Here is a 23,173-nt window from a genome sequence, read left to right as displayed (position 1 = left end):
GCCAGTCCAGTTTTTGTCCGCTTATCTCAACGTAATGTATTCCCCTTAACTCACACGCTTGTTTTGCAGAGCTCTCAAGTTTCCCATGTACACAAGGGCCACCCAATCCTCTTTTTGCTTGGAATTCTGGAATGTGTAGTTCTCCTAATATTCAAATGAAAGAAAAAACGGCAAGTCCCAGAACCCAATGGCGAAATTACAGCATACTTGCCAACATTCTGTGACCAAAAAGATGTAGGATTTTTCAAGTTTGAAAAATAATAATTCCCATAACAATGACATCACAGAAAAATACAAAAAATACAAATAGCACAACATGGAAAGATGTTGAAATGTAAAAATTCATAATTCTGAATGTGATCACCAAATTGTCGGCAGATGCTGTGTGATGGCGTTACACTCTACCACTTGCTTTCACTGCTGGTTCACCTAAGGGTTGTCCAGGCAAGAGTGCATGCAGCTGTGAGGTCAGTGGATTGGTCTGAGTGCAATCAAAGTAATCACCTACGAGTCCAACGTATAGACAGACTAATTAATGTGCTCTGTCCTGGAGCCTGCCTTAGAATCACATAAATTACTTGCCACTGTAAAAAGCAGTAGGATCTGTCACCCAAATCTGTAGGCGGTAGGACTGTTCAAAAAGCAATAGCCTACTGCCTAAATCAGTAGAGTTGGCAAGTATGTTACAGGACTAGATGGCCTTCTCGCTCATGGCCACATCAAACTTGAGAGCTCTGCTTTTAGAGGGTTTCATCGTTCATAACATCAGTTTACTCACCCTCCAAGCCCTTTACTCGCTCATATACTTGAATGGGCTCTCATCACCCAAAACAAAATGTGCTGTTTTCACCTCATGGGATACACACAATGTTGAGCACTATTGCTTTTGGGTTTCTTCCTAGCTCAGCTTCAGACCACCGTGTGGCATTGAGCCTTGTGAATTTTTGAATTGGAGCCCAAACCAAAAAAGGGGACCTCGAAGTGGTTCTCCGCGAGAACATTTTTTTAAAATTTAAATAATAGGTTAAAATGGTGTATATTACTGTACTTTCTGCGAAAAATTGCGTAAAAAGCCACACAGTTTGTAATCGGTTTTGTATGGTAGCACATGGAAAACCCAAAGGATAGAAGTCATCATCAGTGCACAGGACTATTTTCCAATGCATTTTCATAATGCCTTAGCCCCCAGTATATCCCAGTATGTAAAACATGTTCCAGCTGGCTGTGTCCATACAATTATATGCAGGCTGCTCCGATATATAACAGTATTGCCATAGAAGGACCCTCAGCCAGTAAACATTGAATACAATGCTACAGACAGTACGTCCAGACTGACTATACCAACATAGGCCAGTGAACCACTTAATCACACTTACATTAGCGTTTACTCTTGATGCCCAGTACAAAAATTCCTTGACACACAAAGAATATATGACCAGACTGGAGCCATCAATGTAAGCCAGTCTAGTCACATCATAGCATTCATCGTATTTCCTTTACTCAGGTTGACAAGTAAAAAGTAACAAATGCCAAGCCACAGTAAGAAAGTAAATGCACACTGACACCACCAATGTAAGCCAGACTAGCCACGTAATAACACATATCATGTTTGCTATACCCTGGATGCCAAATAAAAAATGACACGCCACATTAAGAAAGTAAAAACAGACTGACACTACTAATGTATGCCAATTTATCCTGGTAATAACACTTATCATTTCTCCTTTGCCCTTGATGGCAAGTAAAAAAGGCTATGCCACAGCAAAAAAGTATATGCAGACTGGCATTACTAATGTAATCCAGCCTAGACATGTTACAAAGATACTTTACTGTGCATCAAAGGTAAAACAAAAAAGAATGTCATGCTCCCAGCAAACCCTACCCCTAAATTTAGCAGGGCCAGGCTTCTGACGCCCCGCTGGCCTCTCATTACCCATTACAAGCCCTACGCTTGTTGCAGTGCCCAGAGTGCTCAACAAAAAGGCATAGCACGAGACTCGCCCCTGCTCAAAGGCAGGCAGCACAGTCCCTGGGGTAAAAATAAAGCACACAGGTGGACTGGGTGCCTCCACCTCAGGTGAGCTGGAGTCACCTCCCCACCCCTTCCAATAGTGCTAAGACACCACTGCCTTGTGGGGCTCAGTGATTGAGTGCCTGCTTCGCTCAGAAGTGTGTAGTGTTGTATCTCTGATAGAGGGAAGGAGTACAGGAAACATTGCCTCGACGCAGTGGATCAGGTAGAGCTGACTGATAAAAATAGAAAACCCTCCTCTTCCATGCCTTTAGCTCTTGAGGGTCAAAGGAAGATCAAAGAAATACCCCCATTGGTTACGGCAGATGCAGCAGACACAAGTGTTTATGAATTAGCCTTGTAAAAACTGGATTCTTACTGTTCACCAAAAATGAATGTGGCAATTAACAGGTTTAACTTTTATTCAAGGAGACGGAAACTAGGAGAAAGTACAGAGGTATATGTTACAGCTCTTTGTATTTTCATTTCCTTTAAGTCTGGTGCAGGCATGACCACAGATGACCCCATTAGAGATCAAATAATAATACATACTAAAACCATGATCCAGGAGCACCTTTGGATGTATGCCAGCTATTGCTAAACAAGCATTGGCAATGGCAACAGTTTGGCCTTTTTAGTAGGCATGGGAAAGGTGCTTGCCAGGCATTGCCATAGTGGTAATAACTGACCTCAGTGAAGGACATGCCTATTGCTTATAAATCGAGTGGCTGATGGCAGACCTGGTTAAGACATTTTTATCACACCAGTAGCGGGTTTAGAGTTCCAATCAAGTCAACTCTCAGTAGACTGCTTTGAAAAAACACTGACAGGCACTAGAATGCAAAGTTTGATGGTAAGGCTTATTTTATTTTATTGAGCATTTGTTAGGCGCTTATACAACTGAATAGTTTTTGAAAGCGCTTGATTAAAGCAAACTGAAAAAGTTCCCATGAGAAGGCATTTTGAGACGGAAGGGGCTGGGTTGGAATGGCCATAGGGATTAGCATGGCCATAGGAGGGCAAATAACCAAACAAAACCTACAAGCTGTGTGCCCCTCCTAAAGAGCCAAATCTCCTTATCTGTACTAAAAAGTGTAGCATACAGAATTGTGCGTGAAGACTATCGGCGACAAGAAGGAAGAGGCAAAGGAACCTCTCAAATCAACCTCATCAACAAGTAAACAAAAGCTGAAGGAGGAAAACATTATGAATTCAGGAGAGAGTATGAAAGTGCCCCAAGCATCTGGAAAAACAGACAAGAGAAATGAATTAAGATACATGGACCAGATACAAAGGCACGTCTTTCAGACGTGGTAGAATTGATCACAATGCCAGTTTCTTGATTCTGTCCAGTGATAAATCAAAGATGTTCCAATTGTGGCTTCAGGGGTCACTTCGTAGAGGTTTGTCACAGGAAAAAGAAAATTGCGTATGTGCAAGACGGGGGTAAATCTGACAAAGAACGTGTAATGATGATCAGAACAATGAATTGCTGAAAATTAGGTGCACACGCCTGTGCAGTAGCCACAGCATTCTGACCAGTTTCCACGGGACACCGGCTCATGAGGTTTCTAGGCTCGTGGATGCCGTGATGCGTACATCTACATCACGGAATCCGAACGAGGTTGGAAGGACAACAGATGGAGTTTGAGCTGGTGGCCGGTGGGGCCTTTATACAGGCTTTCTTTCCTACATTTGTTATACGTATAATATATCAATAAATATCTATCAGCCCATTTTACTTCTCATGGTTTCTATACCTCCCCCACTACAAGTGGCGATGAGGATTAATCCCGAGCCCCACCGCCCTCTCTAAACCAGCTCACCTCGCAGCGTTGCAGCGGCCCAGCAGCTCTGTGGAATCAGCTGCTGCTGCTCCGCTCCCTGCCGCCATCTAGCCCCTCCTCTTCAAGGAACGGCGACTCAACACAGGTACTCGCACGCTTGCAGCCATTAAGTTAATATGCTGGTAGATGCTGGTCCGTTACACGCCTTAGTCATAAGGCGATTTAATTACACTTGCCTTTGCTCATGTGCAGTACACACCGAGAGCTTCGGGGAAATTTAAAGTGACACGCTCTAAAACCTAAAGGACAGTACCGAATTTCAACGAACTTTATATCTACAACTAAACCTGCAGAGTGGAAATGTTATAAGCAAAAATACATAGCACAACAACATACCTACTGCAGTACAAGTACTTAGATAGTACCACACCACTGCCAATTGTACCTGCACAACAAAGAATTTATATGCACAGAAGCAGACCATATTTTCTATTCTTCCACGAACGCTTTGAATTGTCTCCATAAACACTACTTTTAAATATAAAGTGATATTTCAACACACCATAATTGCCAATAAGAGTTCCACACGCAACCAAGCATGATTTTCAATAGTGTGCCCCACGCATGTTTTTCCTACCAGAAGTTGGTGAACCAGCGACACCACAGAGAAGATGGATTAAGTGTTTTGAGCACTATGCGGGCGTTGTCTGTGGCCAAAATTGCAGCATAGAGAAGAAAACATCACTACTATTACACTGTCTTGGCCCAGCTGGGCAAGAAAAATTTGAAGACCTACCAGAACTACCTGCCAACGAAGATGTTGACCTGAATGAATAGGAACGCAGCATAAAGAAAATAAGTAAGCACTATGAAAAAAAGCTAAGCACTATCTTGGAATGTTACAAGTTCGGGAAGAGAGTGCAGGAAGAAGGAGAAAGTGTTGAACAATACATAACCGAATTAAGGAAATTGGCTAAAACATGCACTTTCAATGAGCAGTTGGATGAAAGACTGAGAGATCAGTTTATGTTGGAGTGCAGAAGTAGTAAAGTGAGGGAAAGGTTGTGGTCCGGGGATGATCCACCTTTGGACACTGTCCTACGTGTGGCCAAGGAAGTTGAGCAAACATGGAAATGTGTTAAAGAACTAGAGTCCAGACAGTTGAGATTAAGCATGAAATCCTGAAAACCAATGGCACAACAACAAACGCAAGTAATAATAATGAAACAATAGCCCAAGTGGCAGAAGTAGCAGGTAGGCAGAGCATGCCCGGGAGAATACGCAGGCCATTATGGAATGAAGACAGGAAAAGTAAGATGTCTTCCAGAGTACAAAATATAAACTCAAGGAGAAGAAGTCCATGCAGACAAAGAAACGGCCCAAAGAGAAAGAACACTGGCAGGTGTTTCAGGTGTGATGGCATAGATCATTGGGCAGATAACCCGTATTGCCCTGCTCTCAAAATAATTTGTAGTAAATGCAAAGGTAAGGGACATTACGCCAAATGTTGCAGACTTCAAAATACCTCGACTAACTGGATAAGGGATGGCAATTACAGTGATGAAGATGGAGAAGAATGTGTATTTATTATAACAGATGATGAGGACGAGGACGAAATGGAAAGTCCCAAAGCCACAGTATCTCTGAATGGAATTGACATGCACATGATGATAGATTCTGGCGCCAAGTACACTCTTGTACCACAGAACTTGTGGGACAAGAACAAACATGAATACCTACATGAACCAGATATAAACACCAGGGCCTATGGAGGAGTACAAATAGACATCATTGGGTGGTTCTGGGGCACGTTAAAATTCAAGGACAGGAAGGTAAACGGGAAAAAATACATCACAAAAGCAGGGAGAACACCTTTATTGAGTTGCATCAAAGCAAACTCAAGGTGAAGTTAGCTGCCAGTGCTAACGAGTCTGTACTATTTATTCATTTATTTATTTATTTGTATTGCTCCGGTAGCTCTCGAGCTTCGGGGCGCAGAGACAAGAACACGAAAGACAAAAGATAAACAAAAAACACGTAGCACGAGACAATAGAGCTGCATAGATAGGTGGGCAGGTTGTATTATATATATTACTTAAAGATGTGGGTTTTCAGTTGTTTGCGAAAGCGTTGGTAATTGGCTTCCATCCTTAACTGGCCAGGGAGGTTGTTCCAGAGACCTGCGGCAGTTGTAGGGAAGGATTTACCTGCCCCGTTTTTAAGTCTGAAAGGAGCTACCACAATCAGTCCTTGTTCGCCTGATCTTAGCTCTCTGGCAGGTTTGTATGGAATGATTTTAGCTTTCAGGTATGCAGGGGCTTTGCCAAAAATACATCTATGCGTGAGCGTGAGGGATTTAAATTGGACTCTCTCGTCAATTTTTAGCCAGTGAAGTTCTTTCCTGTTTTCACTGATGTGCTGATTCCTGTTTTTTTGCTTAATGATTCTCACTGCATTGTTTTGCAGAACTTGGCAGCTGTGGTAGCAATTTTTGTTAGATCCTAGAATTAGAGGATTGCCACAGTCTAGGCGAGATAAGATGGTAGCTCTTGCGACCGTGGCACTGTTTTCCTCAGATAAGTAGGGTCTTATGGCTTTTAGTAAGCGGAGGTGGTATGAGCACGTTTTATTTACGTAAAGGGTTTGGGCATCTGATCCCAGGGATGCTTCTAGCATCATCCCCAGGGTTTGCACTTTGTTTAGGACCTTGATTTGGGTATTTTTGATGGTGAAGGTGTTGTACGCAGGATGGAGCTTAGATCTGACTAGATTGGAGCCAAAGACCATAAGCTCTGTTTTTTTGCCATTTAAGCACATCCAAATTTGGTCCATCCATTGCTCTACCGCTTTATAAAACAGGCTTAGCTTTTTGTTGTCCTTTTGATGGTCTCCACTTAGTTCAATTACCAGCTGAGTGTCGTCAGCTTAATTGGTAAAGAACGTGTTGATGTTATTGAGGACTATACAGAGAAACCTAAGGTATAGATTAAACAGGAGTGGGGACATGCTGGCGCCCTGTGGTACTCCACAGGTGATTTCTTTTTCTATTGAGAATAGATTTCCCCAATGAACTCTAGATGTTTTGTAGGGAAGACATGATCCAGCTTATTGCTTCATCTGGGCAGTTTGCTGTTTTTTTTTAGAGCTGTCTTGAGTAGGTTGTGATGTAATAGGTCGAAGACAGCGCTCAGGTCCAAGAGTACGAGCAAGCCAGCTTTCCCCTGATCAATGATGTTGTTGCATCTTAGTTTGTAGATCCAGCATACCCGTTTCTCTGCTATCCGCTGGTCGCAAACCAGACTGTTGGTGGTGGAGGAGGTCTGAGCTTTCTACGTGTTCTTGGAGCTGTGTGGTGGCAATCTTATCCATGAATTTAAGTATAAAGTTGCAGTTGATTATGGGCCTTAGATAGCTTGGGTCCCTTTGGACTAGATTAGGTTTTTTAACAAGGGGAGTGACTGTTACCCTTTTTATACTTTTAGGCACGATTTGATCGTGAAAAGATGTGTTTATCACTTTAGTTAAGGCTGGTGTAAAGATGTCAGGGTGGTCTAAGATGATGCTGGCCCGGAGTATGTTTTCAGCACAAGTGGTGGGTTTCATGGATGCCAGGGCTTTTATCATGTCATTGGCAGTAATGGGCTTGAACCTAAATTGTGTCGCCTGGTGAGTAAGTTCCTCTGGTAAGTCTTGAGTCGGTGCCTTGGTTGCCGCTTGGGATTTGGCTATAATATCCCTGGCCTTATCGATTTTGTTAAAAAATGCTATCTGAGTTGCACACATTCTTCTTGGGTGTGCGAGAATGTGGGGGTGATGCCTTTTGGTTTATCAATAGATTTCAATATATTGAAGAGTTTGCTGTTGGAGTTGGCTGCCACTGAAATCTGTTTGTCATAGTAGTTCTTTTTTGCTTCAATTATCATTTCTTTGTAGGTTTTCTCACTGATTTTCCAGAGTGCTTTCTTGTCCGGCGTGGGTTCTTTTCTCCCCTCATTTTCCCTTTTTCTTTTGAGTTTTTTCTGTTCGAGGAGTTCCTCTGTGAACCACTCTTGTTTTTTGTCCTTAGGCCTAGAGGTTTTAGTTAGTAGTGAAGCTTCTAGTTACACTAGGGCCTGTAGGTGGCTAAATAAGTTGGATAGAGTGGCCTAGCATGTGTCTTCGTTATTTCCCTGTATTTCGAATGTATCTAGACATTGCATCAGATGCTCTTTGCTGATGTTTTTATAATGCTGCAGTGATTTTTTTTACAAGGAAGTTGGGAAGTTTGGGTTTTTGAGAAGGGGGGGAGATATGGAGGGTCACACTGTAGTGGTCCAACCATATGCATGGGTCAGTTTTATAGTCTTTGGATATGAGGTTGTTGGTAACAACCCAAACTATCAATAGAAACTGCAACAATTGAATCTAAAGAGATTGATAAAGTGATGGAAGGAGTTTTCAGAAATGAAATTGGATGTATTCGTGGATTTGCACATGAAATCAAGATGAAACTTTGTTATGTCCCCGTAGCACAAAAATTACGCACCATTCCGCTATCTATGAGGGATGAAGTAAGGAAGGAAATCAAAACCTTGGAAGACCAAGGTATCATAGAGAGTATAGATGCGAGTGATTGGGTTTCACCGTTAGTTGTCCTCAGGAAGAAATCTGGCAAGCTGAGAATATGTGTGGACATGCGTGAACTTAATAAGTGCGTCATTCCCGAAAGACACCCACTTCCAAAATCCAAGAATTTGTTTCCACAATAGGTCCATCGAAATATTTTTCCACTCTTGATCTAACTTCAGCATATCACCAAGTGAAGTTGCATAAGAACTCCAGGAAGATGACAGCGTTCATCACAACTAATGGATTATATCAATACAATAGACTACCTTTTGGGTTAGTATCCGCTGCATCAGTTTTTCAAAAAATCATGTACAAACTTTTTGAAGGAGATCAAGGCATCATTTGCTTTCAGGATGACATTTTAGTGCATGCCATTGACCAGAGATTACATGATGAAAGACTGCGATATGTTTGCAAAAAGTTGTATGAAGCAGGCATGACTCTGAGTAGAGACAAATGCAACATAAAGCATCCTGAAATTGAATATCTTGGGTACACAATTTCAGCCGAAAGAATACGACCAAAAAAGCAGTTAGCTGATGCTATGAAAAACATGCCCAAACCAAAATTTAAAGAAGAAGTGCGCACTTTCATTGGGATGGCGGAGTACTATTCGAAATTCATACGTGATTTCGCCTCCACACTGTTCCACTACGTGAACTTTAAAAAAAAAAGATGTTCGAATGGAATACTGAAAGTGATAAAGAATTTGAGTTGATCAAATTGGCGCTAATCAAAGCACTAGCATTAAAAAATGTCAGAAGTGACAGGAAAACTATAATTACTACGGACGCCAGTAATTTAGGTTTGGGAGCGGTCAGCACTCAAGAGGTTGATGGAAAGGAGATTTTGATTGCTTTCATATCAAGACTATTAAAAGACGCTGAGAAATCGTATGCTGCTATAGAAAAAGAGACCTTGGCCATCAAATGGGCAGCAGAGAAGTTCAGAAGCTTTATTTGGCGTGTGGAAGTAGAATTCAGCACCGACCACAAACCACTAATTCACGTTATCATGAGTAAAGGTTTGGATAAAGTCGCTAATCGAATAAGGAGATGGGTGATACTCTTACGGGAGTATAATTGCACGGTGTGATATGTACCAGGCATAAAAAACCTAACTGCTGACTGTTTGTCGCGTCTCACCAACATTTCTGAAAGAGACAATGGAAATGAGACCAATTCAGAAGTTGTTCTGAACATAGAAACCTTGTCCATATCAAAGAAGGAATGGGAAGAAGCGGAAGAACAAGATATTTTGATGGTGCGGTTGAAACAAATAATCCAAAGTCAATGTTCCCTGAGGAAGACAAGATTTGAAGAACTTGGTTTTATAGATTATTGGAGAATATCTAGCAAACTAAATGTGGAGAATGACAGAGTCATGAGAGGTGACAGAATCATTCCGCCTGCAGGATTGCATCAAAGAATTATCTAATTTGGTCACAAAGGCCATCAAGGGATTGTGAAAACTAAACAAAGGATACGTGACGACTTTTGGTGGCCAGGATGTGACCTGCAAATTGAGAGATTCATCCGAGATTGTATCCTTTGTAATGAAAGTGATAGTATGCATGAGTGCGAAATATCCTATGGTGGTGACGGAAATTCCCGGGAAAGTCTGGGATGAACTCGCCATGGATATGCTAGGCCCAATTTATATTGATGTCAAAAAACAGTTTTTTTTAGTAGTCATTGATCTATTGACCAGGTGGGTGGAGGTTTTGATTAGACTGTGTATGACTGTGAAAATAGTTACCGAATTTTTGTCTGAAATTTGTGCAAGAGAAGAATTTCCAAAGAGTATCATGACTGACAATGGTGTTCATTTCCATTCAAGAGAAATGCTAAATTTCTGTGTGAAGAATTCTATTGTGCACAAAAGAAGTGCCATTTACCACCCTCAGACGAATGGAGTGGTTGAGCGTTTCAACAAAGTACTCAAGGACGCCATTCAATGAGCTTGGGCAAATGGATTAAAATGGGAGGAAGCGGTTAGAGAAAAAATTGCAGCCCACCGTTTCACTCCGCATTGTACGACGGGGTTATCTCCATTTGAATTAAGTAGAGAATGGAAAGCAAACACAAAATTAACACCACCTTGGATGGAGAGAGTAAGCACTGTAAAAAAGGATTTTGGAACTGTATGTGAGAATATTAGGAACACCTAGTTTAAAAACAAACGGGCTCATGACAGTTCACTACATAGTAGTAAAAGGGGGACATCTCCAACAGTGGGGGGATTGGTAAGGATCAAACTCCCCCCCCCCGTTCTAAGAGATGGACCATGTAAGTGGTCAAAACCTGTGGGAGTGGTGGAAGTTTTCAGACATGCAGTGAAAGTTGAGGATGGAAGAGTCTGGAACATGGAAAGGGTGTGGGTGATAAAACCACAAAGTGTAAAGGCACCAAATGGTCACATCACCCAAGATGGAAAAAATGCGGGTTGTGGTGAGAATACAGAAGGGAGTGAAAGGAGTGTGAAGGGAGTGGTGAGAGACAAAAGAATGTCACATTTTTCAATGTCACATTTTTCTTTGCCAAAGACTAAAGCATATATTTCACACATGTCAAGATGGGGAAGAGTCAGTCGCAGACCCCACTACATGAAGGACTTTGTATAGGAGCACAGAGTGTGTGAAGAACTTCTAGGGAAAACATCTGTTGGTCAGTAGGAGGCAAAGGAAGGGAGATGTGCAGTATAACCAGCATTCTCCCCAGTTTCCACAACACACCGGCTCGTGAAGTTTCTAGGCTCGTGGATGCCGTGATGCGTACATCTACACCATGGAATCCAAACAAGGTTGGAAGGACAACAGATGGAGTTTGAGCTGGTGGCCGGTGGGGCCTTTATACAGGCTTTCTTTCCTACATTTGTTATACATATAATATATCAATAAATATCTATCATCCATTTTACTTCTCATGGTTTCTATACCTCACCCACTACACCGTGTTGTGCATATAGGGGGCATTCCTGCATCAGTGATTGTCAATAGTTGCTCTCCCCATTCGATCATCATCGTAGAGAAGTGGAAAGATCTTGAAAAACACGTCTCAAGGTGTGCCTGAACAAATCTCACATACAAAACCCTGGAGTGTTTGAGGCTACATGCAGGGACGTCATTTCACCAAAATGCCAGGGGTAGTGGAAGTGACATCACACCACCCTTGACATCTGATGACACCCCTGAAAGTGATTTCATTTGACCCCACCCTGAAGTGACATCACGGGAAGCAATAGAACACGACCTTTCACCCCACGACAAAACAGGAAGTGGCATCACTTAGCATTGTTTCTGAGTACACTATGAAAAATAGGGTTACAATATCACTGTATAGTGATATACATTTCATAAACGAATGGATCATCATACGTATCATTAATATAAGTGCGTATAGGCCCATATTACGAATCACTGTGAATGCCAGCAGGCCTCCAAGGCCAAATGATAATGATGTGTTATTATATAGCACTTACGCTTAAGCACTTCATATAGAACAAATATACATACAATATCACCCAACCTGTGTTGGTACTCATTTATCAACCTCAGCAGGATGAAAGGCTGAGTTGACCTTGCGGGAGTCAAACCTGCAGCCTGCAGATCACACACACATAATAAACATCAAACTGGATTCCACAAAAGAAGAACCTGTGTTAGGACAAACTCGTCTAAAGCCTACAAGCCAAACAGAATGATATGACAAATCAAAGTTTTTTACTCAAATGCGCCAACCTTTAGGGTTAAATTTGTTGCGGTGAGTCTTCAAATTATAGATCCAATTAACAATTTCAGAAGAAAGAAAAAATCTTCCATGTATTAATTCTGTTCTATAGTACTTTTTATTTTGAGTTCCACATGTGACCATCACATGTAAAGTTCCATTCAGTCCAAGTGTTTTCTTCACACTTAAAAGTTCAATAAGCAAAAGATTCTCAAAGAATAATATCAATTTTCTCACTCAATTATTTTTGTTCCCACTCGACACGTGTTTCCCCATTGATAGTTACAATGGTTCATCAGGAGTGCAAATCCTATTCTAATTGACATTATTATGAGAAAAGAAAAAAGGGAAAAGAAAACATTGTTACAATTGTTGTTTAAATAAAGATTTTTTGATAATATTCAATAATGTGTTGTTACTTGACTCACCCTATTTAGTTCTTTCTCACACACTTTGTGTGGTGCGTTCACTTTGTCCAAGTTAGTTTAACTTATTGTTGAATAGATGCAATTACTGTGCGTTTTTTGTGGTAATTTACGTTGTCAGCTCTCTGCTGGTAATTCTTAATAACTTCTGGTGAATAGAGAGGCTTGTTTAGAAAAATGGAAGGTCTTTCCATATTACTAAGGTTTAGTTAAAGATGGCTTGGAAATATGTTAACTTTCCAATACATAAATGGCTACTTATAAGGATCTAAGTAAGTTTACCTTGGTTTTCTGTTCGTTTTAGTCTTCTAAGGGATAAGCTTTTTCCGACTGCAAACTTTTTTTCTACAAGCCAAACAACCTGCCATGCGAGAAATGTACCTGAAGTACTCACCTCTTCGATTGGTTGCCTCAGAGGAAGTTCACATAGAATCATACTGAAGGCAGGAGCTCGCCCAGTGGCACATAACATTCTGTTGATCTTGAAGGCTGATGTGGGGAAGGAACTGGTACATTTGTTTGGCAAACAAATAAAAGAACCTATGGAGTGGGAGGTTAGCCCTGTTATTGTAGCGCTCAAGAAAACAGGGAAAATAATGGAATGTGTGGACCTTAGGGACTTGAACAAAAACATCCTTGTTGTTAAATACCAGCCAAACACCTCACATCTGTCATTACACTTTTTGGCGTGTTTAGATATTGCATGGTGCCTTTTAGACTGGAATCGGCAGCAGCTGTATTTCAGATACCTATGAGTCCCATTTTGAAAGGGGCTGAGGTATATCAGTATGGTATATCAGGATGATATATTAGTATATGAAAAGGTGGAAACAGAAGAGGGATTGGGAAGCCTATTACCCCCCCCCCCTCCTACCAAATTCATGATAAGCAAGAAGGCCAGAAAACACTGCAATCACCCATTATATCCCTGACGAATCCCCAATGGACACATGATTGACAAATATGTCTAGTAGTATCCCCTCAGCCAGCCCTACCGGCCAATGAAAATACAGGCCTATCCATGTGTGAATGAAGAGCCACAGGTCGTAATTAAGGATACCTGTAGGGACAGTTTGGACTAGACACCAGGAAGCCATGTTGATGAGGTTGGTAGAGACATCACGACATAGCAGCGTTCAAATAGAAGCACACATGACATCCGCACTTCGGGATCGCAACACTCGAATACATGAAGAACACGAGCGTACAGTTCTATAGTTAGAAGACAGATACATATACATACTGTCATCGCTTTTATTATTTTTGCCATTAGCCAAAACAACAATGCAGAAACCACAAGAGACAAGAGATCCTGAGCACAGCATGCAGATGCTTGCATGCGAATAACCCTATGGAACTGCAGGAGCACCTAAGGGACCTGACAGACCCACGTTTGACTAACCTATGGAAATGTAGTATAGCGTGGATACTGTAGAAACCGCATTTTAAGGTTTAGGAAAATTACAGCAGCCCTCGAGCCTCAGTGCAAGAGACAAACTGAGCTGATTCTGGCTGCACAGAGAGCAAGACGTGTGAAACAGGACCTGCAGCCAAGGCCAACAGATACAGATAACATTCCAATCCTCAGACGACAAAGGGACCAGCTGCAGAATAGGCTAACAAATCCTCATAATTCAGAGCTGCACAGCTCAAATTCGTGGTCTCTGAACACGTGGGGCGGCTGAAGGGGACAATGGACTGGGAGCAGCGGTGAGAAAGAAGCACTGGTCCCAGGCTACCAGACACAGACAGCGACAAACATGCAACAATATGCAACAAGTATTGCACCGATCAGGAGAGCACTCTCATGAGCTAAGGTGGTACACACAAGTTACAGTACAGACACATAGTCATTCTTGTTACCTTGAAGAGGTACACAGTGAGCTGAGAACCTTTGCGTATCCCAGGCCTGGGGACGTCCGCTCTAGCCAATCACAGTTTAGTACGCTAGGGGTGGGTAGCAACGGGCAAGAACAAATGGCAACAATGTTATAGTTAGTGACTTGGGGATGGAACCAGGCCAGCCACCTTGTCATGACCTACAGAACACGCCCCTTTTGGACTTCCTGGTCCTTGTCTCAACGGGGCTTGCACTCCCTGGCACTCCCAACATGGCCGTCCAGCGTGAAACACCTTCCTCGCTCTACACGTTGGACGTAGCGTGTTCTATTAATAGACCACGCCCCTGCGCGCATCTCAATGCTATTGCGAAGTAGCGACCAGACGTGTGCTCCGTAGCTCCCGGTATTGCTTCCCTGATTCTGTCCCTACTAACTCCATTCTTAGTCCCTCTCCTTTCTTTCTTACTTCCTGAACTCATGTGCTGAGTAGTGCACCTTCTTAATTTCCCGGATTCCTGGATCGTTGCATCCTGGAACTTTGAACGCACGCTGGAGTCGGAAGAGACTCATGCAGCCTTATTCAAGACCCGATCTGTCCGCAAGAAGGCATCAACCAAGAAATCCAGCAAAGATCGGACTCAGGTGAGAAGAACTCGATATGGACATGGAAGCGGCCGTTCAGGACCTGATGCGTGACATGCAAGAACTAACAACCGAGGTACAGAATCTAAAGGCGGAAAACGCCGCTCTCAAACAATTAGTTCTATCCCGTGATCCTGCCACAAAAGAAAGTGTCTTGCTGGGCGGCATAGTTGACAAATACGATGGGTCGGCAAAAACCCTTCGTGGATTCCTGGATTCATGTTTGGTCCACTTTACTTTTAAGCCCTACTACTTTTCGACTCCCATGGCTAAGGTGGGTTTCATAATTTCTCACCTTTCAGGAAATGCCTTAACCTGGGCTACGCCCCTCGTTAATTCCGGCGATGCTCTCCTAGATGACTATGATGGGTTCATACAGGCCCTTAAAACCATGTTTGACCGCCCAGAGCACGTCTATAGTGCCCAGGAACGCATGTTAGACTTTCAGCAGGGATCCCAGGATATGCTCACCTTTGTAACCCGATTCAAGCAATTAGCCAAGGAAGCTGATTGGTCCCCTGAGGCGAGTTTGACCCTTTTCAGGAGAGGACTGAATGAGGAGATTAAGGATGAGTTGGCCAGAGTGGCTCGCCCAAACTCATTCCAGGCACTAATGGACCTTGCCATACAAATAGACTTTCGTATCCAGGAAAGGAAGGCAGAGAAGAAGAAATCCAGAGGAAATCCTCTGAAAGTGTCCTTTGAGAGCACCACCAAGATGGACACAAACCCAGGCTCAGTCACTGAACCAGAACCCATGCAGATAGGAGCCTTCTGTGGACCTATATCCCCGCAAGAAAGGATGAGAAGGATTCATACGGGGTTGTGCATGTATTGTGCCTCAGATAAATACTTGGTTAGGGAATGTCCTCTAGCCCTTCCTCGGCGTTCGGGAAACTCCAGCTCTCGATCCTAGATGGAGCAGAGCTTCGGGAGAGAGATGTTTGCTCCACATCAATTCCATCCTTGAACTCTCCTGGACAAAACAATTTGGTGATACTGCAGGCCTTCCTATCGCCCTCCAAGAATAAGACCTATTCCATTTTGGCCTTGGTAGACTGCGGAGCTATGGGAATATTCATTGGTCAAGATTGGGTTGTTAGTCATCACATTCCATACGAGACACGAAGCACCATGCAGCCGGTGGAAGCAATCGACGGAAGACCCCTCACTTCAGGGCCTATAAGCCTGCAGAGTAAAGAGATCCAGCTTTCTATAAACCATCACCAAGAGCGGATTAGATTCGACATCATTAAGTCAGCTTATTACCCCATGGTATTGGGTATGCCCTGGTTACAGAAGCACAATCCGTATATCGATTGGACAGCAGGATCACTATTCCTAGGCTCAGAGTTTTGTATGTCTCACTGTCTGTTCCTGGACCCCTCCTTGACACCCCCTAAAGAACCACCAAGAGACCAGCAAACACTACTCATGGTTTCCAATATCATACAAGTCCCTGAGCCCTATCAGGGATATCCTGATGTATTTTCAACTGCCATAGTCCAGGCTTTACCTCCTCACAGACCTGAAGACTGCTCCATAAATACAGATCCCTCAGCAGTGATTCCCTTCGGCAGAATGTTCTTCCTTTCCGAACCTGAGAAAAAGGCCCTCCGAGAATACCTGAATACCTACCTTGAAAATGGCACCATAAGACCTTCAAAATCTCCAGCGGGTGCTTCGGGTGCTTCGTTGTTCTTTGTTCCCAAGAAGGACACCAAGGAACTCAGACCTTGCCTCGACTATCGTGGCTTAAATCAATGCACCCTCAAAGACCGGTACCCATTGCCCTTGATCTCGGATATCCTGTAAGCTGTGAGAGGCGCCGTAATATTCACGAAGTTGGATCTCCGGGGTGCCTACCATTTGATCCATGTCCGGGAAGGAGACGAATGGAAAACAGCTTTTAGAAAACCCTTTGGTCACTATGAATATCTAGTCATGCCCTTTGGACCCCCGCAATGCCCCGCAGTTTTTCAATGTTTCATGGATAGGGTGTTCTCTGACATGTTATTCCTCTTCGTCATTGTCTATCTGGACGACATACTGATCTTTTCCAAGGACCTTCTAAAGCATGAAGAACATGTAAAGGCAGTATTACAACGACTCTGTGAACACAAACATTTAGCCAAACCCGAAAAATGCTTGCTTCACGTTACTTCTGTTCACTACCTAGGATTCATCCTTAGTCCAGAAGGAATTGGTATGGACCCTTCAAAGGTAAAAGCCATACTGGCATGGCCCGCTTCCACGTCCGTGAAACAAGTTCAATCCTTCCTGGGGCTTGCCAACTTCTACCGGAAGTTCTTATCTACCTTTTCCGAGATCGTTCAGCCGATCGTTGCTCTCTTGAAGAAAGACACCCCCTTTATCTGGTCTACACCGCAAGATAAGGCATTCCAACGTTTAAAGGCAGAGTTCACGCAAGCCCCCACCTTAGCCCAACCCGACATAAATCGACCATTCCTAGTGGAAACGGATGCCTCTAACTACGCCATAGGAGCGGTGTTGAAGCAGGAATTTGAGGATAAACTGGAACACATCATTGCTTACCTTTCAAGAACCCTGACTCCCAGTGAGACACACTACTCCATCCTGGAAAAGGAACTGTTAGCCATCCGCCAAGCCTTCACTGAATGGCGACATCTACTTCTGGGTGCTAGACATCCACTTCAGGTCCGCACAGACCATCGGAATCTTCACATTCTACAGTCATTGGAGCGTAGGAACAATCATCAGGCGCGTTGGGCCTACTTCTTTGCCCAGTACCAGTTCCACATCACTCATGTTCCCGGATCACAAAACCTGATTGCTGACGCCTTATCTCGACGTCCTGACTATGTAATTACTGAAGATAGGTCCTATCCTAAGATGTTTCCCCACACGATCTTTGTAGCTCAATCAGTCAATCTCCTGGAAGAAATTTGAGTGCAAACCCAATCCTCTGATCTGTGGAAGGATATTTCAAGGAAGAATCAATGGAATCTAAGAGTCAAGGAAGGATATTTATTCAAGGACAATGCACTGGTCATTCCCACAAAGAAATTACAACAAAGAATAATAAACGTCTGTCATGATACCCTTCACTCCAGACATCGTGGCATAACCAACACCCTCCGCCTCATACAAAGACAGTTTTGGTGGCCTGGAATGAAGACCGACGTACAGCAGTACATCCAAGCTTGTGCTATCTGTAGTCAGAATAAACATGATAACAAGAGACTGGCGGGTCTTCTACTGCAACCTACACTGCCAACAAGGCCATGGGAATTCATTGCTACAGACTTCATTGTGGAATTACCACCTTCCCGGGGATACACGACCATCATGGTTACCATTGACTTGTTCACTCATATGGCTCATTTTACACCCCTGTGTAAGCTACCATCCTCGTCCGAACTTGCTGGAATCTTTCTGGAACACATATTCCGTCTGCATGGACTTCCTTCCAAGATCATATCTGATCGAGGACCTCAATACGTTTTACAATTCTGGAAACATCTCTGTTGCATTTTGGGAATACAACGCGCCCTCTCATCAGGTTATCATCCCCAAACCAACGGAACCACAGAACGTGCTAATCAGACCCTGGAACAGTATCTTCGATGTTTCGCCACCAAGGTTCAGGATGACTGGTCGCTCCTGATACCCGTGGCTGAATTCGCCTACAACAATTCCGATCATTCAGCACTTAAGACCAGTCCCTTTTATTCTAGCCAAGGTTTCCATCCATCGGTTCTACCCTCTGTTCTCCCTCATCCCACACCGGTACCTACTGTCGACTCCTGGATCGAAACCCTCATCAACGTGCACCAGGGGACCAAAGAAAACTTAGAGAAGGCTAGAACACAGACTAAGAGGTATGCAGATTCCAAAAGAAGACCAGGGCCTTCTTATGCAATTGGTGATCAAGTCTGGTTGTCCTTGAAATTACTACCCCGACATCTACGGCCAAACAAATTGGCCCCTCAGTACTATGGTCCATTTCCCATCAAGGAAATTATAAATCCAGTCTCATACCGGATCAAACTACCAGACTCCTGGAAGAAAATTCACCCAGTTTTTCACACATCCTTATTAAAACCCTACATCCAATCCTCCCGGAAATCCTGCAGACCCCCTCCTCTGCTGGTCGACAACTAACTGGAATATGAAGTGTCCCTAATATGCGACTCCAGGTATAAACAGGGTCAGCTTCAACACCTGGTTGAATGGAAGGGATATCCTCCTAGTAAAAGAACCTGGGAACCACTTTCTAATCTCAAGGCCCCTCGACTGCTCAGAAAAGTTCACCTCATACAACCGGGCAAACCTGGAGGAATGGGTCTTCGGAGGAGGCATGCTGGCATGACCTACAGAACGTGCCCCTTTTGGACTTCCTGGTCCTTGTCTCAACGGGCTTGCACTCCCTGGTACTCCCAACATGGCCGTCCAGCGTGAAACACCTTCCTCGCTCTACACGTTGGATGTAGCATGTTCTATTAATAGACCACGCCCCCGCGGCTCTGCGTGTCTCAATGCTATTGCGAAGTAGCGACCAGATGTGTGCTCCATAGCTTGCGGTATGGCTTCCCTGTTTCTGTCTCTACTAACTCCATTCCTAGTCCCTCTCCTTTCTTTCTTACTTCCTGGACTCGTGTGCTGAGTGTGCACTTTCTTAATTTCCCGGATTCCTAGATCATTGCATCCCGGAACTTTGAACGCACGCTGGAGTTGGAAGACACTCGTGCAGCCTTATTCAAGACCCGATCCGTCCGCAAGAAGGCATCGACCAAGGAATCCAGCAAAGATCGGACTCAGGTGAGAAGGGGGGAACTCCTTGACACACCTGACATGCGAGGGCCAGTATAATAACATCTAAATGGTCCACTATAGGTGGTATACTACTCAATACCCAATCATCTGGTTCAATAGGTTTTCTGGAGAAGGGCCCAGATTGTGATGTCACTCTGACATAATTGGGTAGTAAAATCGGCTTGCAAGTTGAGGAAGAGTGAGATGTGCATGGAATGTTCCTGTTCCTGTGCTGATCCCTGTTGGTTTTGCCTGTAATAAACCACACTCTGAACTTGCCGTTGACTGAGTCCTCCATGTATCCTGGGGGGGGGGAGTTCAGCCCTCCAAGTCCGCGGACTTCCAGTGCATCTCTGGCAAACCTGGGGGTCCTCTCCAACAAGTTGGTAGCAGAGGTGATGGCTTGCTGCGCCAGCCCGGCACCAGGTTGTCTCCTTCGCTGCTGAACCTGAAAGGCTGTAGGACCCTCGCATATTTCGAGAAGACAGGAAAACATGTGCCTTTGTAAACACCGCCAGGAGCCCCTTAGAAATCACCCTGCCTGAAGTCAGAGAGTAGCCCAGGCAGACCAGGATGGGGGAGGTGAGCGCCTTGAGGAGGAGTCGGCAGCCGAGCAGTGCCAGCAGACCACGGATTGTAAGTACTGACCCAGTCTAAAAGCAACTGTAGGTGAGAGGGATGGTATTGAGTATTGTGGAGTATTGTTTAGCATTGTCAAGTATTGTCAAAGTATTGCCTAGCATTGTCAAAGTAGTAGGGACAGGATAAGAGGTAGAAGACCTTCTTTCAATATTTAGGGCACATTCGGTTTAAGAGGTAAAAGCTTCTGGTGAATAACCTAGACTGTTGATTCGAGGGCTCGGATGGCAGAAGATAGGTAAAAATTGGTATTCCTGTGGGTTGGGAGACTAGGCTCGGGTCATAGATGACGGTATCCCAGTAAGGGTTAGCAAGGGAGCTGGCCTAGATTGCGGAAGGTGAGTTGGCCGGTTAAGTCTCCTGGAATGAGACGTTTCGCACTCTAGGTGATGCAGCGGGTGCAGTTCGATCACAAGAAAATATTGGTATACACTGCCTGGAGGCGGGAAGACAGCTCTGGGGTTTTTGTATGGTTTGGGAGTAACAGGCTACTACAGTGTGCGTGCAGTCTTTGTTTGTATATTACCTTGTCTAGAACTGGTGACGTCAGCTATACGGTTGCACATAGGATACAGAGAGCACGAGTCAGTGAGGAGCTAGTATTGGAAACTTGGGATTGGCAGACGAGGTGAACCAGCGGCAGTGCACGGAAGGCGCATGCACAAGATTGTGGGTGTGCCTGAAGAGGCAGCAATTGTAAAGAAGGGGCAGTGCGCAGAACATGCCTGATAAGTTGTGGAGCCAGAGAGGCTCATAGAAACTGAAAAGTATTGCCATTATAATGTGCCTTTCTCCCTTAACAGCGGACTATCAAAACCCTTGACTTGAGATCAGGTAAAGGTACGGAATAATATATCAGGGGAAATGCGGGGGTGGGGCACGCCCCTTCAGCACTTGTGTTAAACACTCCCGCCTTATCGAGAACAAATTTGCAAGTATGCATAGAATGGTCCAAGGGTAAAGAGGGAAAGTTAACTAAACCATGGCCACCTTGTGGAAGTTTCTCCAAAGTCATGCAGCAATCACTACTGGCACACATACAGGTTACTTATAAGGGGAAGAAATTAACCAAAAGCATGGCCATATTTGAGTTATGGCGCATGTTTGAGGTGGGCAAGGGGGATGCCGCGAAGCATCAGTGGATGCTAAACTGGCAGGAGGTGAATGAGACAGGGACTCATCCCTCTGCTCCTCCCCATGTCCCTCCAAGTGTAGCATCTGATGACACAGATGATGAGCAAGGGATGTATCCAATGCAAGAGTTAAGGTCAGAAGAGGGGTACTCAAACCCAACTTATAAACTACCACCATACACTAAGGAGGAAAAATTGGTAGGAGCAGGGCAACAGGCTATCGAGCTAGAGGCAACCAGCGAGGCGCAGGGGGGCGCGTGGGAGGGGCTCAGGGGCCTAACCATGAATGAATGGATAGGAGGACAGTTACTCCTGAACCTGCAGGGGAAGACAGATGGGGAGGCAGAAGGGGTGACCAAGGCAATGGGGGGTCTGAAGAGAAGCAGCGAAGCAACAGAATGGGCGCAGATAATGGATGAGGAGGATAGGAGGGAGAAGGACTGGGAGGAGAGATTAGAGCGCGAGGATGGGGAGATAAAGAGAGAAGAGAAGCTGGAGAGGGAGGATAGGGAATGCAATAAGGAGGAGGAGAAGGATTGCCTAGAAAGGGAGAGGAAGGAGAGGATCGAAAGAGACCTCAAGGAAAGGAAGAGAGCTGAGCGAGAGCAGTGTGACAGAAGGACAAGGGAAGTGAAAGAGGTCAAGAGGAGACAAGGAGTAGCAGAGCTGGAGAAATGCAAGTTAGTTGAATGGGAACAGATGAAGTTAAAGTTGGATAGGTTGGCAAGAGAGCAAGTGTGCAGGGAGACGGACAAGCGAGAAATAAGGGGAGTAAAGACACAAGGAATTTTAGATAGGGGAAGTGACAGACTTGAAGAGGACAGATGGATAGAACCAGACAGCACCAGCTCACGAGGCAGGAGCACTGTAGACAGGGAGGGAGCAGGCCTAGGGGCGTGGGCAGGGGGAATCAGGTATGATTTGAGGGACATCAACCTAAGTACAAGACCTAACACAAACTTAACCTCAAGGAGATTGAGTTTCGCAGAGGATTTTTCTAGCAACATGGACACAGGGTCTGACCCTGAGGACAGGTACAGTGGGGATGAGGGGGGGGGGAGCAGCTCGAGCCCCAGTCAATGGTGACAGGAACAGACAAACGAGTGTCATGGGAGTTTAGGACGCACAAAGGAGGAGCAGGAGGGCGCAACTCGAATGAGCACACTCGGCTGACAACCGACTCTAACACAAGCTTCTCAGTCACTCAGTGGCCTTTGGAGGATTAGATTATCAGAAAGGCACAAGGATAGAATGATTTTCCTACTAAACTGCTTACTTGATAACTCATTCTAGAACGCGCAGGTGTGCCGCTTATCTAAAACGAGACAGTAAAAGAAAGGAGAAGAGATCTTTTTTTCCCTCAACAGTGAGTCGTTCAAATGGTCAAAGCTCTGAACAAGTATTCAACCTGGTCTGTCCTAAGCCACTGTCTCTCATGGATGTGAGTACATAAGAAGAGAAAAAGTTTTTAAAAGTTTAAAAAATAAGAAAACACCTATGACATGTGCTCGGTATGCTATTATGCGTACATAACAATTTAATAGCCCGTAGACTTACTGAGT

The 23,173-nt window shown here is 44.2% G+C and overlaps 1 protein-coding gene across 1 annotated transcript in view; it reads right to left on the bottom strand.

Moving 5' to 3' along the window:
• SNX21 (sorting nexin family member 21) overlaps positions 1-23,173 on the bottom strand; it is a 267,032-nt gene that overhangs the window by 170,250 nt on the left and 73,609 nt on the right. The gene's annotated exons all lie outside the window — the stretch shown is intronic.

This window comes from Ambystoma mexicanum, chromosome 3p, assembly GCF_040938575.1.
Source record: "Ambystoma mexicanum isolate Mex_15411 chromosome 3p, UKY_AmexF1_1, whole genome shotgun sequence".
Lineage (NCBI taxonomy): Eukaryota > Metazoa > Chordata > Amphibia > Caudata > Ambystomatidae > Ambystoma > Ambystoma mexicanum.
The sequence above is the reverse complement of the archived record's forward strand: the minus strand, read 5'-3'. Positions and strand labels throughout refer to the sequence as shown.